The 16,593-nt window shown below is 40.9% G+C and overlaps 2 protein-coding genes across 2 annotated transcripts in view; one reads left to right on the top strand and one right to left on the bottom strand.

Moving 5' to 3' along the window:
* Window positions 1-16,593, bottom strand: part of LOC141337866 (uncharacterized) — a 287,141-nt gene that overhangs the window by 49,714 nt on the left and 220,834 nt on the right. The window lies entirely within an intron of this gene.
* LOC141338689 (uncharacterized) overlaps window positions 1-16,593 on the top strand; it is a 227,801-nt gene that overhangs the window by 26,892 nt on the left and 184,316 nt on the right.

Raw genomic sequence — 16,593 nt, 5'->3', positions numbered from 1 at the left:
TCTTCACTTGTGGGCTGATGGGAATATTCCAGCATTTATTGCTGAACTGCAGTGGGAGGAGCTTCACTGAAGGAGGAGCAGATCTGACAAAATGAAAGATAAATCAACTGTGGAGTTTGTTTTTACACTAATTCACACAATTTAAATATTTATGTTCACTCATCTATTCCCAACCAAACATTTCAGTGCATAATTATTTTAAATAAACTGTTTTATTCATAAAAATCTGTTTTTATTTCTAAGAAATACATATTTTAACTCCTACATTTATCTTGCCTCTCATTAATATATGGGCAAAGAAATACACACACACACACACACACACACACACACACACACACACACACACACACACACACACACACACACATTTTGGGTTTACATGTTTTATGGGGACATTCCATAGGCGTAATGGTTTTTATACTGTACAAACTGTACTTTCTATCGCCCTACACCTAACCTACCCTACACCTAAACCTAGCCCTCACAGGAGATTGTGCACACTTTTACTTCATCAAAAAAAAAAAAAAAAAAAAAAAAAAAAAAAACTCATTGTGCATTATTTATAAGCCTGTTTCCTCATGGGGACCTAAGAAATGTCCCCACAAGGTCAAAATCTACTGGTATTCCTACCCTTGTGGGGACATTTGGTCCCCACAACGTGATGAATACCAGGTACACACACACATAAAATAGAACAAATCTTAAAAAACGAAAAATCTAAAATTAAAGAATAAACAATCATAGGAATGTAATTGTACAAATTTGCAAGGTACAAATAAACCACCAACAGATTTGAACTCAACTTGTTTTTTTGTTTTATACGAAATATGGTTTATCACATGATAATGAAATAAATGCTGTAATGAAACTTGCCTATATCTTCTAATGCCACTATAACTGATTGTGGCCTTTGCATAAGTCTGCAGACAGCAATAAAAAAGAGCTTAATGAGGCAATTAACGGATCTGAAGTCATCAGCATAATGAATGAGGTAAAAACAGGATCTATTGCTGTGAAATAAAGAAGCTGATAATATTCATGAGCCTCAGACTATAAACACCCATTAAACAAGCCATTCAGGATCAACAGCAGATCATCTCACTTAATTCTAGATCGCTTGAGTCACAATACTTGCTGATAAGCCTATGATATTGATCTAATATGACTATTTCTCAAATCATAGACAAAAAATTAGACAGAAACTAATGTCACTACCCTTACCAAAATTAATCATGGTTTTACTATTAAAAAAAAAATCATTGCCACTATAGTTAAACCATATTAGCCACAAATGAACAGTGGTCTTGCAACACTAACCATGGTAACTTTAATTTGTAGTAAAACTGGTTACAAAAGGTTTTTCTTTTTAATACGGAACACTACGTTTATTGTCTTTAATGTTGGATGATTCTCTATTATACACAATGGTTGGCAACCCTCAGCCAGGCAAAGTAATGATGGAAACAAAAGAAACAGTTGGACATGGAGCCTATGTACATAACAAAGCAGAAACTGTAGAACTAGTATTAATAATATGAATAGAAAGAATTGAAAGCAAGAAATAAATACAAATCTCAGCATGTGTGACATTTGCAATAAACATATAGAAAACAGTTCAGAACAAGGAAAATAATAATGCAGTGTTTAAATGTATTAGGGAGAATATCCAGGCTCCAGTACTGCAGGTGGCAGTAACTGTTCAGCTCGTTTGAAACCCTCCAATAAAACCACGGAGAAGACGAAAACTAAAATTAGACTTTACTAATTTTAATACTAGCGAACATTGATTTTGTGTATTTAATCCAATCCGTCTGAGAGATATAAGAATTATTGCTGACAATCTACAGGCCTAAAGGACAGAAAAATAAACCTCTACATGACTCTTCTTCTTCTGCGCGTCTGGAGAGGCAGAGCTGTCATGGTTCACACCTCTATTCAGCACAGCAGGCGGCCGGAGAGTGTAATCTGATCTGCTGAAGCCGCTGTGAGTCAGCCGTAGACACACACACCTGTTTGAGCGGTTTTGAGCGCTTCTGCATAGGCGCGCCAGTGCTTGGAAAAGCGCGTCTGGCAAAACAATGGATTTATCAGCAATAAAAGCACGGAGAAACGTGAAAATGGTCTTGTTTGAAAGAAGATATCCTAATCTAAATGATAAACTGGAGTTTGTGGCTGTTTGCGGCTAACTGAAGCAGTAGTTTGTGGAGGAAAGTAATAGAATATATCATTATACTCTTCAAGTAATATTCTGACATCGCGATTCAATTGAAGATTATTTGATCTGTGTTTGTCACACAATAAAATGATTTACATGGTATTTCTTGAGAATTCTTGAGAATGAGAGCTTTCTTGTGATATATGACTTGTCTGTTTTGTGAAAATAAAAGAAAAAAACATTCTTTGTAATAATTCTTCACAATCGTTAGGCGGAAATTTGTGTGTGGTACGACATCAATTCTAAGCATAATTTTACTACTTTATGTATCATAAAACTAAAAGTTATGGTATTCCCAGTAAAGAGGAGAGTCTAAGCTTTCAAATGAGAACATATGGGCTGATACTATATGAGAAAGGTCATGTAAATGAAGCATCAACATTTTGAAACAATTTTTAAATGCAGAGTTTAAGAGGTTAAAGCACCAAATTTCACAAGTTCCCACTTACATATAATTAGCTGGAGTATGTAAAGCGTGTTTGGCGTGCTGTCCAGGGAAGGGCTCAGAGCTCGGGAATGGCCCAAACCTAGAGTATCCCCCCAATAAGCAATGGAGTGTAGGACAGCCGCCGGACAAAGGAACCCCCCCCCAAGCGCTGAGATCTGGCGGGGGCTGTTGTTTGGGAGAAGATGTTTGGTTAGCCGGCCGGGAGAGCCTTCGTACTCTGATGGGAGGGTTTTTTTGGTATCAGGTCCAAAGGCTCTACCGGCTGCTAGTATGGAATACGGGATTTAGGGCTTCCGGTCGGGAGAGCTCAAGCGATACTCAACGGGAACACACGGCGTTGGAACGGGTGAGCCCTACCGGCCGATGGAGGAGCAGCGTGGTTGGGGCCCGATCAGGAGAACTTGTGTTGCCTTGGCCGGAGCAGCTTACGATGTTGGCATGAGGGCTCTACTGGTCGATCGGCCCCTATTGGTGCTGACTGAGAGGACCCATGAAGCCTCCAACGGGAGATCAAGACTCAGAACGTCAGACGAGTGGGTCTTCTCGGTTTGGCAGGTAAAAAGGTTTTGGGACGCCTGGTGCGGGCGACTCTCACGACATCCGATGGGAGACCAAGGCTCACGGCATCGCATGGATGAGTCTCGCTTGCAGGCGCCAAGTAAGGAACCCGACCGGGAGAACTCTCGCCGACGTCCGACGGGAGACCAAGGCTCGCGGCATCGGACAGGTAAGCCTCGCCGGCCGGGGAGGCACAAAGGAAAACCCGATTGGGAGGAGTCTCACCGACATCCGAGGGGAGATCAGGACTCAGAACCTCGAATGGGTAAGCCTCGCCAGGTGGGGGGAAAAGATGTGAAGTTGGCCTGAAGGGGCTCGGATAATGTTCGGCGGGAGGCGGAGACTTGTCTTGTGGCGTCGGACGGTTGAGTCTCGCCGACCGTCAGACAGAACGGAAAAAATTTCAAGGTCGGCTAGGCTCTCGCGGCATCCGATGGGAGACCAAGGCTCGTGATCGGACGGGTAGGCCCTGCCGACTGTAGGGAAGAAAAGTGAAGTTGACTGGGTGGGGGGCCCCTGCGGCGTCCGACGGGAGACCAATGCTCACGGCATCAGACGGGTAGGGTCCGCAGACTGTGGTGTCGAAAAGGTTAGATTGTCTGACCTGGGGGCCCCTGCGCATCCGACGGGAGACCAAGGCTCACGGCATTGGATGGGTGGGCCCCGCCGGACGTGGCACGGAAGGGTAAGTTGTCAGTGGTCAGGAGGCTCCTGGGGTGTCTGACGGGAGGCCAAGGCTCACGGCATCAGACGGAAATACCTCGCCGACCGTAGTAAGGAAAAGGTCAGGGATGGTTTTTTTTTTTTTTTTTTTTTGCTTACAGCAGCAGCAGCAATCAACGAGAGTTCAATACTCAAGGCATCAGATGGGTAGACGGAACTGGTATACGGAACTGAGGGGCCAAGATTTGCTTGACAGGAAGGCTGTTGTAGCGTTTGATAGGAGTTTAATAATCACGGCGTAGATGGAACGGAAAAAATCGCAAGTTCGGTTAGGCTCTCGCGGCATCCGATGGGAGACCAAGGCTCTTGATCGGACGGGTAGGGTGGAAAAGTAAGGATGACTGGCCGGGGCGCCCCTGCAGCGTCCGACGGGAGACCAATGCTCACGGCATCGAACGGGTAGGCCCCACCAACTGTGGTGTCGAAGAGGTAAGATTGTCTGGCCAGGGGGCCCCTGCGGTATCCGACGGGAGACCAAGGCTCACGGCATCGAACGTGTGGGCCCCGCCGAACCCATGACAGAATGGTAAAGTTGTGTGGTTGGGAGGTTCCTGGGGTGTCTGACAGGAGACCAAGGCTCATGGTATCAGACTGGAATGCCTCGCCAACCGTAGGAAGGAAAAGGTCAGGGATGGAAAGTGTTTTTTTTTTTTTTTTTGTAGTTGAAGGAAAACGTTTACGAGCGGAAAGGCTCTCGGAGTGTCTGATGTGAGTTTAATACACGCGGCTTCAGACAGGTAAGTTTCGCCGGTAGTTGAGAGCCGAAAGAGAAACATATTTGCACCACCGGGGCGCTCTAGCATCATCTGACAGGGAGTTCAATACTCAATTTGATGGGGTAGATGCTTTGAGGATTACTTTACAAAATTTTTTGACAAATCCAAAAAGCCGCTTCTGATAACGTCAGAAAATCTTGGTGCTGCTTGTAGGGCTGTCGCGGTTAAAAGAATTTCCCTTGCGGTAATTTTGAGTGGCTCAATAGCGCGATGTGTGGTATTACCGCCATAATATATATATATATATTATAGGGGGTTCCGTGAAGGAGGGGCAGTGTTCAAATGGGTAGGGTCCAGGTGAGGGGCGGAGTCCGGCGGCCGCAAGCGCTCCCCGCTTAGGTCCGGAGCGTGAGGGGCGGCGGCATCTCTTGCAGCAACGTCCTCCTTCTGCTGCTTTGCGGCACTCTCGGGGGATTCGACGGCCCGGCAACCTGGCCCGTCAGCCGACTAACGGGTGCGGCATTCGTCCGGACACACGGGGTCCGGCTGCTCGTCCTCTGGCGGCGCTGGCTTCCTCTTCACCCCTTCCTGGACCCACAAGGACACCAGCGTGCATGCACGGGGGAGAGACCGGTCTCCCGAGGAGAGGCGCGCTCGGCATTTAAACAGCAGCGGTGATGAGGCTTCATTCCATTCAGGTGCTCCCCATCACACGCCGCCAGCCGGGGATGTTTACTAGCCCCTCCTCTCCCCTACACACCCACTCCCGTCGGAAGCCTGGAGAAGGGCGGCGAATAAGGGACGGGGTGGTGATGATATTTAGGGGGGAGGCAGCCGACTCGTCACAATATTTTCTATGGACGTGTTATAGAGCTGTCAGTTAGTGCAGTTTTATTGTTACGCCACAAGATGGAGGCAAGGGACTGTTTTTAAATGAGTCTTTAAACCGTTCATTCAACTGCATACATGTTCAAAAACCCTCATTTATTCAAAGAGAGACGTAATGAAACATGCTGTTGAAATCATTTTAACTTTAGCCACCACTTTTAAATAATCAGCGGACCGGCAGAGCATCGATGCTAAGACAGAGATTTTGCTTTACTTGGACAAGACAAGCTAGTTTCACATATATATCTGACTCAGCCTGAAGGACAGACGCAGGTAATCGCACATGCTCAGTCGATCTCTCTCTCTTTCATTCGCTATCAGTTTAGGCTTGTTAAGTGCAAATCTACTGAGCCTCTGTACAAATCAAGTACACATTATGTTACCATTACTAACTTATTACTAAATTAATATTCAGTACACATGCATTAAGAGTAAAGCGAGAATGGCAAAACATTACATAAAAAGAAACATGCAAATTTCGCGGTTGCTGCGGTTGTTGCATTCCTCTGCGGGTATGCTTGTCAGTAGCGTGGTATTGCGATATTGCGGTTATCGCGACAGCCCTTGCTGCTTGCATCTGAAAGTTAGGTGTATGACAAAGGCTTCTTGTGTTAACGTACCCTAAGTAAGTGCCATGGTTCTGGATGGATGGCATAGCTTTAAAAGCTGAGGTGATGTCGACTTTTGCCAGTGTGAAGACCCATGATTTAACAAATTGGTTGCATGATCAATGTCCTACTATTGTGAGAGAATTCGTCAAGAGGATTTTTAGGCGAAAATGCTTGGAAACAGAGAGTTATGCGAAGCTGACAGATAGACTAGAGGGCATTTCTTACCCAAGAATTATGCTAGTAGCCACTCCGATTGGCTAATGTGAAACCCTCATGTAATTTTTCATGCAACCTACGGGGGGAAAAGCTGGAAGGTTATTTTGTGAAATGACTGAATGTAATAGTAAATTCGGAAGAAAGGCAGGTTTGATGTCCGCATCCAAGGATTTGCAATTTCAACATGTCTGTTGTAAAGAAATGGCCTAATATTAAAGATTAAGTGGTCATTTCAATTGATTGTGATTTATTCAAACGAAAATGAAATCGCACGGTGACATGTAAAAACAATCATTAGCTCATTGATGCTCTAAAGTCTGCTACAGGAGTTGGAGGCCACTGAAAAGAAAAAAGGGGTTATTAGTAGTTGCAGGAAAAAGGCTGAGATATGTAGGCCTGTGTTGCAAGCAGAGGCAGCCTCTCGCTGGCTTTATCTGCTATAGCTGTGGGCCATGGGATGGGAGTCCTGAAGAACCCGTGTAGCCTGCACTGCTAGCAGAGGCAGCATCACAGTAGTGTTTGCTACAGGAGCTGGAGGCCACTTCGTTCCATGGACTTACATTCATATGTGAATGGATAAGACTGGAAGCACGATCTTGCGCTAGAAATTGCTGCATTCTCAAGTTCAAGCTTTGTGTACTTAGAATAAAAGCACATTTAAAACTGCGGTGCTGTGGGAAGGTGGGGCGGGTAGATTGTATGTTGCAGTATGGTAGTGTTACCAATTGGACAAATTGTTGCCAGATTTAGCAACTTCTCAGATTACCTTAGCGACGTCTTTTCCAAAGCACATAACAACATATTTAGTGAAATATCCTATAAATATAAAAATGTATTGCAACTTCAGGCATGCTTTAAAAATAAGATGCTAAAAAGACATACCTTTTCCTCTGAACCATGCAAAATAATAAGTGTTGAAAAGCTAGCCTAGTGGAACATCGGCTAGAGACTTGGAGAGAGGTGCTTGCAATATGCACATCACAAGTGCTTAGTTGCACTTGCTCTGTTTATTTATTTATTTATTTTTGGTTGGAAGTTTGTGCCTATATATTAGTCATTTAGGTAAACACGTATTTCTCGAAAATCTTTTTCGTCAGATTATTTGAGTGAAATGTGTAATTTAAAATGCAAAAAAATAATAATAATAATATTAATTCAGAAACTGAGTAATTTGTTGTGTTTTCTTCAATCATAGTTACAAAAATTATTAACATCATTTTATGTCACAACATCGTTTAAAAGCCTTTAGCAAAAAATGACCTACCTTTTTGCGATTGTTTCTAAAATTTATTTGCAACATGACCTGTGCCTCGTGCGGAGACGTCTTCAGGCTATAGTGTCATTTACGAGAGCTGCATTCGATGCTGTGGCCGGGAGAGCCACGTTAAATGGTTGAGCCGAAGCGGGCAGCGAGTGGCTTTGGTGCAATGAGATCTGGGGTGCGGCCCGGGCTCGTTGAAGGCCTGCCGGTGCGACCCAGTGCACAAGCTGGGTCTAATGCAGGGCGGTGGGAATGAGGGGAGTACGGGGCTTTGCGAGTTTTGCTGGAAAAATTGGCTGCCCTGCTGGAGTGGATTTAGGAGTGAGGTTGGCTGATTGAAGGGAAACGAATAACTAAGATCGTACGGATTCACCATGTGGCTTTGCATGGTTAAACAACATAAACATACTGCTGTTATCATTTAGGGTGTACTCACTTTTGTTGCCAGCAATTTTGACAATAATGGCTGTATGTTGAGTTATTTTCAGAGGACAGCAAATCTATACTGCTATACAAGCTGCACATTGACTACTCTAAAATATATTCAAGTTTCATTTCTATAGTGTTGTCCCTTGAGAAGATTTGAAATTGTATCTTTTTTTCTATTGTGTTTGTCCTATTGTTTGTAATTGTCTTATTTTTTTATTATTGTATTACTGAGTGTGTCACATGTATGATCTGTTTTGGTTTAGTTCCTGTTTGCCTTTATTTGGATCTGTTCCTTTCCTCATTTGCCAATTACTAATTAGCCCCACACCTGTTTCTGTTCTCTCTTATTATGTTCCCTCTGCTTATAAGCCCAGTGTTTTCCACAGTTCCCTTGTCTTGCGTTGATTTTAAGTTTATGTTGTTTGGCTGTTTTATTCTCCTGGATTTATTAAAAGAACTAGTCATCGCCATACTTACCCAGTTGATTGATAACTTTGATAATTGCAAACATTTTTTGTACTACACGTTTTTTTAAATTGTTAGGTTTAAATATGCAAATGAGGTGTTATTTAATGAAATACGTGCTAATTTGCATACATTTGTATACAAAAATCTAAACACTGGATGAAGTCAGTTTCAAAATTCTTAAAAAAAATTTTTTTTGACATATTAGAGTCAAAAGTTTTTACATAAGGGATTTTGATTATCTCATTCACTTTGCAACTTAGAACATTTTTCATTTTTTGGGTGAATAAAATGTTGTAGAAAATCAAGCAAATTATATATAAACAAATCCCTCTGTGAAAAAAAACTTCAGGATATAGACTGGAATAAAATTGTGATGTTTGGTGTGTGTGCAAGTGCTACTGAATTGGAGATTTATGGCTCAGTGTATAAGAAAAAAACTAATGTGAGACACTTAACAGGGTTTTTTTCGAGGTTTTCTTTTCACTAGTCTGAAAAAAAAAAAAAAAAAAAAAAAAACCAAAAAGCCCAAAATCTCAAACTTGATAGGTGCATGATGTTATGTTGTTGACACTAGGTGTCGCTGCGGCGTAGAAGTAAAAAGGGAGAATATAAGGGAAAAAAAAGAAGAGAAGTATATGATTGGTTGTGCTGTTGCATATGCGTATTAAAGGAGAACTCCGGTGTGATATTGACCTAAAGTGTATTGAATCATGATACCGAGTGTGAACGTACCTTGCATATCTCATCTCGGTATCCCGCAGAGAGAGCCTCACCACGGCTAGTCCTTCTGACATTTGCCGCTGGTCCTGATGTCTTTGTGGTGGTTAAACAAGAGGTATAATTCGTTTTCGGTAAATCTAACAGCTAATTTTTGGTCTCGTGAATCCATTATTTATTCCAGGTCATATCATTTTGACTGAGTACAAAGTACGCTTCATAAATTATTTATCAGTCGTAATTCAGCGCTGACTTTTTAGCATGCATTTGACCGAATTGTCTGCTTTTGTCTTTATTTCCGATTACATAAGTATCTTATACTTTATACTTATACTTTTATAATGGCTAATATTGTTCATTAAAACTGACATTTAACAAAAAATGCAGAGTTGTGCTTGTCATGATTCATTTTACTATAAAAGATGTAAGGAATTAAAGATGTATTATACACAGTGCACATATAGCTTAAATCACATTAATATGTTTTATTATTTTATTATTTATTATTTTTATTATTAAAATGAGTACGAAAAGAGAGTTGTGGTTTATATTTTGAAGAAAACAAAGAGGCAGTGGTGTTAATATCACTTTCTTGTATTGTATTTGTAACGCGTTGCATGTACCACATTTTTGTCGCTATTAATATGTTTAACGTTTAATGAAACAGAAAAGAGGCAATGCTGTTTGATATAAAATATAATATTTCTCTGTAATGTTGTACATTCCCTGAACGTTTTTGCAGCTATGTTTAATTGAAAACGAAAAGTGGCAGAGTTGGTTGATATCATATTTCGTCTTTTTGTAAATCCATACAGTGAAGCAGTGAAGATAACCGGAGTAGAAAAGGCGAGCTGACTGATGTTATCAAGTACACTGCTGTTCCATTTGCAGAATAACAGGACTTGCATCCTCACGTCCTCAGGAGTTCGTACTCCCAAGTCAAACCTCCAAGTCTGAACTACGAAGGACGCAAGTCTGAACTTTGCTCACTTGGTATTGAGAAACGGCCAGAGAGAGAAGAATGGAAAATAAAAATAAAAGAAGCTGAAAATGACAAAGAGACTCAAAAGGAAATTAAACGACAGCAGAGAGAATGGGAGGAACAGGAAAAAGAGAGACACGGGGAACACCTGCGAGGAAAAACAAGAAGAACTGGGACTGTGTTCACAAAACATCTTAAGGCTAAAAGTAGCTCATAACTTGCAGATTTAGGAGAAAATCTTAAAAATAATGTCAGTCCTAAATATAGGACTCCTAAATTATAAAAATTAAGAGTATTTCACAAAACATATACAGTCAAGCCCGAAATTATTTATATATTTATATATTTATTTTTATTTTATTTTTTTATTAGAAATAACACAGACGTCTCCCAGAAAATAATAAGACTAAGTACATGAGGCATCATTGAGGAAAAAATGATTACTCATCTTTTATTTACATTTGAACAAAAAGTGGCATGTCCAGAATTATTCATACCCTTCTCAATAATCAATAGAAAAGCCTTTATTGGCTATTAGAGCAATCAAACCCTTCCTACAATTGCTGACCAGCTTTTTGCATGTCTCCACTGGTATGTTTGCCCATTTATCTTTAGCGGTGAGCTCCAACTCTGTCAGGCTGGGGGGTCTCCTTGCCATCATCCCGATCTTTAGCTCCCTCCACAGATTCTCAATTGGATTTAAGTCAGGACTCTGGCTGGGCCACTTAGAATGTTAACGTTTTTGTCAAGGCCAAGTTCCTCTGCAGACTGCCTGATGTTGTTGTTGAGAATTTTGATGTATTGCTCCTTTTTCATGGTGCCGTTTACTGTGATTAGGTTCCCTGGTCCACCAGCTGAAAAACACCCCCAAAACATTAAGTTCCCACCACCATGTTTGACAGTGGGGATGGTGTTCTTAGGGTTGAAGGCTTCTTCTTGTTTGTGCCAAATGAAGGCTACATCATTGTGGCCAAACAATTCAATTTTTGTTTCATCTGACCAGACCAGAAGTCTTCTTCTTTGTCCAGATGAGCATTTGAAAATGCCAAGCGGGCTTTTGTGTGCCTTATCTGAAGAAGTGATGTCCTCCTTGGTCTGCAGCCGTGAAACCCAGCGGTGCTCAGTGTCTGTTGGACTGTCTGCCTTGAGATGTTGCCACCAGCAGAGCCCAGATCCATCAGGATGGCCTTGGTGGTGATCCTTGGATTAATTTTGACCTCTCTCACTATCCTCGTGGCCAGCACAGGTGTCACATTTGGCTTCCGACCACGATTTTTTGACAGTGCTGAACGTCTTGCATTTTTTAATAAGACTTTGCACTGTAGCCGCTGGAACTTTAAAACATTTAGATATGGTCTTATAGCCCTTTCCTGACTTGTGAGCAGCCACAATGTGCAGCCGCAGGTCCTCAATGAGTTTCTTTGTCTTAGCCATGGCTGTCCACAAACCAACAGCAGAGAGCTTCTGTTTTTCACCTGTTGAGTTGATTAAAACAGCTGTTCCCAATGAATCAGGGTAATTAGGATGCTTTAGAACAGCTTGGACTATTTGGAATGGTATAGAACTTTGGATTTTCCCATAGACTGTGACAGTTTGCAAAGGGTATGAATAATTTTGGACATGACACTTTTTGTTTAGCCTAAATGTAAATAAAAGCTGAGAATTTTTTATTTATTGTTTTTTTTTTCACAATCATGCCTCTTGTACATCGTCTTATTATCTTTTGGAAGAAGCCTGTGTCATTTCCAGTAAAAAAAAAATAAATAAAAAAAAATAAATAATTGCTGGTTGAATAAAAATAACTTTAAGTCAGAATTTGCCAGGGGTATGAACAATTTCAGGCTTGACTGTATATTACTTTTTATTTATTTGTATTTATTTTAAGATCAAGGCATGTTGTACTAATATACAAAATCGGAAGAAATCATATTTTCATAAATAAAAAATAAAAAAATAAACATCATATAATTATTATTATGAATTTTCAGAAAGCCAACAGGGCTTTTATGCAATGGGGCACTGTATTCCTGCGCCACAGCGGGATTCCTCGAACTGGAATGTTTAAATATTTCGGATTTATCAATTTAAATGTATGCTAATTTTCAATAAAGATGACGTATGCTATTACGATTTCCTGATTGTCTTATTGTGTTATGACTGTCTTATCTCTGTTTGTCTCTGCTGAAATGTATAATAGAAAGCAAATAGCCTACATTATGACAGATGCATAGGTGAACATTGTAAAATTAAAAATTAAAGTAAAGTTTTACGCCATTTCAACACTATCACCTTGACAACAAAATCGAAAGAAGAACACTGAAATACGGATTTAACCTTCACCCCGCCTGCATATATAAGCTAGGCTATACATAATCACTTTTTTCCTCCTCTGCAGACGTGGCGCAGGTGACTTTCGATCATCAAGTCAAGGTGAAATGGCGTCAAATTCAGGTAGGAATCAAATTAGATACAAATAAATGCAGCAACTTTTTTTCTCAGTGCACTATAAGATGTTTGTGAAATATTAGCCATAAGTAATCAATGGTTTGCTTCGTTTATTAAATTCTATATTTTTACTGCGATGTTACAGGTATAGCCTACTTAAAGGTAACTCCAGGAAGAAACGAATAACCTACGTTTTATTAATATCGTTTTTAAAGCTATAAATTTAAGTTTCGTTTATAATTTTGTTAACTGTTTTTATTTATTTTTTATTATTATTATTTTTTTTATGAGCACATTTCTGTTTAGTTTTATTTATTTATTTATTTATGTAGTAAGATAAGTTAGGCTAAATTATCAAAACACTTTCAGCATGCAGACCAAAGCAAAGACATTTACATTTTATCTTAATAATTTAATGTAGCGACACAAGCTCACTCATGGGATTTTCTGTTTAACTCACTGGACAAAATGTGTTAATTAACAGCACCGTGTAATTTCATTTAACACAAATTACACGTTTTATACATTGTATATTATTGATATGCATTTATAAAATGTACATTCAATATAAGCAGAAATTGTCATTGGCATTTGAATTGGCTAGACTGAATGATAAATGTTGGGATATTTGCTATGAAAATGAAAGTAATTTGAATTTATTAGATATATCTTTTATCTTGTTTAACCATAATCATGATATTGCCGTATTCATGATAACTCTTGTGTCTTACTCACTTTATGCGCGAATATGAAAAAATAACTGGGACTGGGTATAAATCAACTTAGTAATAACCGCTTTTATTTTAGTCAAACTTCTTACAGTATCTGGTGGTGCGCATGAGAGGTGAGTAAATTTATTTCCCTCTTAACTTTCACTTTAGTGATGCAGGCTGTCGATAATAGGCTGCTTCATTGTGATTATGCCATTAAACCGGTTTTCGGTTTTCCCTTAGCTAAGGTCTCGTCCGTGGTGATTGTTTACTAATGATTCTATATTTTTGATAATTGCAAATGTATTTCAACTTGTTTTCAATAGCTGTGACTAGTTTCGTTTCATTTTTATTTTTAATTTACAAAATGCCTATTGATCTTTCGTTTTCGCCTTAGCCTAGTTTTATTTTTTGCTTACCAAAATAAATGCTGCTTCTTTGTTTTGTTTTGTTCTGTTTGTTTGTTTGTTTTTAATATAGGTGAGGCTTCCTCTAACAATCTTTGATCATCTTTAATGATTTTTTTTGTGGTAGAAGAGTATCTGTTCATTTTCTGAGCAATTAAATGAATTTGAGTTAATCTATCTGTGGCAATAGAGATGACAAACATTGCAGAGTTTGGCACCAACTCTAATTAACCACACCTAAACCAGCTAACAGGGTCATCAGGATTACTTGAATACTAAGAGTAGGTGTGTTGGAGCTACACCCTGGAGTTTGGCGAAACCTACACTGTAAAAAAAATAAAATAACCTGTTTCAACTTAAGAATGTAAGTTTTGTGGCTGTGGCAAGGGAATTTTTAAGTTTGCAAGTAATTTCAATTTACAAGCAGAAGTATTTTCAACTCACGACTTTAAATCTTGTCTAGTGTTGAATTGCTTTAAATAAGTTAATTTGACTTTAAAATATTTTTTGTTTCAATTTATTAAATTAAGTTAATATATATATATTAAGTTATATATATATGAATAAAAAAAACTTAAACATTTGAAACATTTATTATTATTATTTTTTTAATAAACATGTTTTTAATATTAAAAACAGTACACAACCTACCTGTGCATGCTAATGTGTAAATGTCAGTATATATACATACAACAGGGGCACAAAAGTAGCAAAAAACTGCTAAGAAACTGTCAAACAAAGCAGAAAATACTCATATACTCATACTTATTGGGAAACTACCACTTAGACAAGCTTGGAAAAAAATTACATTACAGTCCTTTTTTTCTTGATAATTTAAAGGAGATAGGTGTCCTGCTGTGCATCATCGTAGTCTTCATATTAGGAGGTCAGCTTGCATGCCCTTCTTGAGTGCATTAACTTCACCATGAGCCTTTAAAATCAGAAAATAGGTAATGTAAAAATTAAAAAAAAAAAAAGTCAGCTAAGACGTCAAACAAATCATGATACACATTTTAAACAGCAAGGGCTGCTAAAGCTGTATACTGTGACCATAGTTTAAAAGTGCTATATCAGCAAATATTTTGCCACAATAATGGATAGTAGCAAACACAATGGTAGCAGCGGCAGGGTAGATTTTTGATGACCAGTCAAATCAGTTGGTGTGTTAGTGGTTTGGCTTTCTGATGACTATAAATGAAAGCAATGATTTGACAGTAGACAAAGAACAAAAACGTCTAGGTTACGAAGGTAACCCTCGTTCCCTGAAGGAGGGAACGGAGACGTTACATGGGATCTCGCCTGAGAGACCGATCATCTCTGAGCCTTATATAAAAAAGGCCAATTGCAAATTGGCGAGTGGACGTGCGCGTCGGCCACTCCCCCGTACATACGGGTATATAAGATGGCGGCGCGCATCACTCAAACAGGTTTTTGCTGAAGAGCCGTCAAGCCGGCGTCAGCGCGACGTCAGGACGTGGCAGGGGAATGTAACGTCTCCGTTCCCTCCTTCAGGGAACGAGGGTTACCTTCGTAACATAGACGTTCCCCTTCAGTCGAATCACTTCGACGTTACATGGGAACTAGCCCTATGGAAAAGGCCACGACCCTGACGCCGCGTTAAGCAACAACTTCACGTGCTGACAAGTATACGTGCCGGCAGGCGAAGTGTAACGTAACCTTCCCAACGCCCTGAGGCCCAATAAGGGGGCCCTTCCAGGGATGCCAGGTGTACTGAAGCATGGGTTGGGGGGGCGGAGCACATGAAATATTTACATGTGGAAATGAGAATAATTCAATATATCCATAAAGGCTTTTAGGGATACACGATGGAAACAGCGGTCTCCTCCGCTGGAATAATAAAAAACTGAGCCACAACCTGCGGGGCGAAGGAGACCCAGGCAGGATCACAGTGCAGGACTACTCCGCGCCTAGCCCTAACTGCGGGGCAGGAAGACCCAGGGTTCGCCGGGGGGAACATTCTGGGAATAGCGCACGGATCCACGTGGGAATGGCGCCGCAAGCCGACACCAGCCGGTCTTCCCGCTCACCTGTGAGTCCTTATGTTAGGACACGGGAGAACGGCCTCTGCGCAAGGTTGTAGAACCAAGCGAAGGTAGGGTGTCGCCCAGCCCGCAGCCCGTTTTTACATCTGCTGGTGAGGTGCCATGAACCAAGGATCATGGCAGTCCCTGAGTATAACAGGGAGAAGGCATCTACCACCCATTTAGCCACCTCAAATCCCTTTCTGCTGAATCCCGAGGCAGATGAAGCTGCTTGGTGCGACTGAAGTGCAGAGTGATTCCAGTTTCACATATTTAATGACACAACATCGCAAGACTGGGTCTGCCTCCTCCAGGGCAGAGCTTGCAGGTTCACCACCTGATCGCGGAAAGGCGTGGTGGGAACCTTGGGCACCGGGCCGGGGTCTTGACGGTAACGTGTTGAGACGCCGGGCCCGAATTTCTCGACACACTTTGCTGGCAGAGAAGCTTGTAGGCCCTCTTAATGGGAGCCAGGGCTGTCAGGAGCGCTGTCTTAATGACAGGAGTTTTTGCTCGACTGAGGCCAGTGAAGGGCGACGGGGAGGTCCAAGAGGTATGAGGTGCGTTCTAAGCGAACCTGAGCTTGTCGGTTTCCTACCCTCTTAAAGGAAGCAAGGGCAGTCAGGAGTGCTGTCTTAACGACAGGGATTCTAGCTCAACTGCGGCCCAAGGCTCCAAGGAGCAGCCCGCGGCCCTGAAAGGCGACGGGGGGTCCCAGAGGGTATGAGGTGTTACTTGACAGAGAAAACTTGTA

This window comes from Garra rufa, chromosome 7, assembly GCF_049309525.1.
Source record: "Garra rufa chromosome 7, GarRuf1.0, whole genome shotgun sequence".
NCBI lineage: Eukaryota > Metazoa > Chordata > Actinopteri > Cypriniformes > Cyprinidae > Garra > Garra rufa.
The sequence above is the reverse complement of the archived record's forward strand: the minus strand, read 5'-3'. Positions and strand labels throughout refer to the sequence as shown.